This window comes from Carassius auratus, chromosome 27 (assembly GCF_003368295.1).
Source record: "Carassius auratus strain Wakin chromosome 27, ASM336829v1, whole genome shotgun sequence".
Lineage (NCBI taxonomy): Eukaryota > Metazoa > Chordata > Actinopteri > Cypriniformes > Cyprinidae > Carassius > Carassius auratus.
In genome coordinates, this window is record NC_039269.1 from 16,344,812 (window position 1) to 16,345,405 (window position 594).

Below are 594 nucleotides of genomic sequence, written 5' to 3' on the forward strand. Positions count from 1 at the left end.
TCAATTTTCAATAAAGTTATCACTTTTTATAATTCAAGGAAAAATATTCTCTGGCCATGAAATTATCCTATCCTTATGATAAATTTAGTTTCTAAATTTAAAGCTTGTAGCTAAAGACCAAAACATTTCAGTGACTCGTAATGTGAGTGGGGTGGAGTCCAAGCCAATCATTTTATATATGGGTTTTAATAATTCAACTAGTAATACATCAAACTACAAATCACACAGAGTAAATATGCGTACGAAATACAGACAATAAACATTTACAAGACATAACGGAATCCAAATAAAGAGAGAGAGAGAGAGAGAGAGAGAGAGAGAGAGAGAGAGAGAGAGGAGAAGTGGAGAAAGCGAGAGAGATCACAGAATGAGCTCAGGTATGAAATCAGTCAGTAAACCTTAGTGGAACAAACAACGAATCAATAATAGCAACACTTTAAAGCAGCATTTAAATCTCCATAGAAAACGATACTTGCATGGCCCAGTGGGTGAGCGTGGTACCGGCGACGCACGTGTGATGTCACGTGTCCTTTGAAAACTGCGCGCGTGGGCCGGAGGCCCGTGTGACGCGCGTGCAAGCTGCGCTGGATCTTG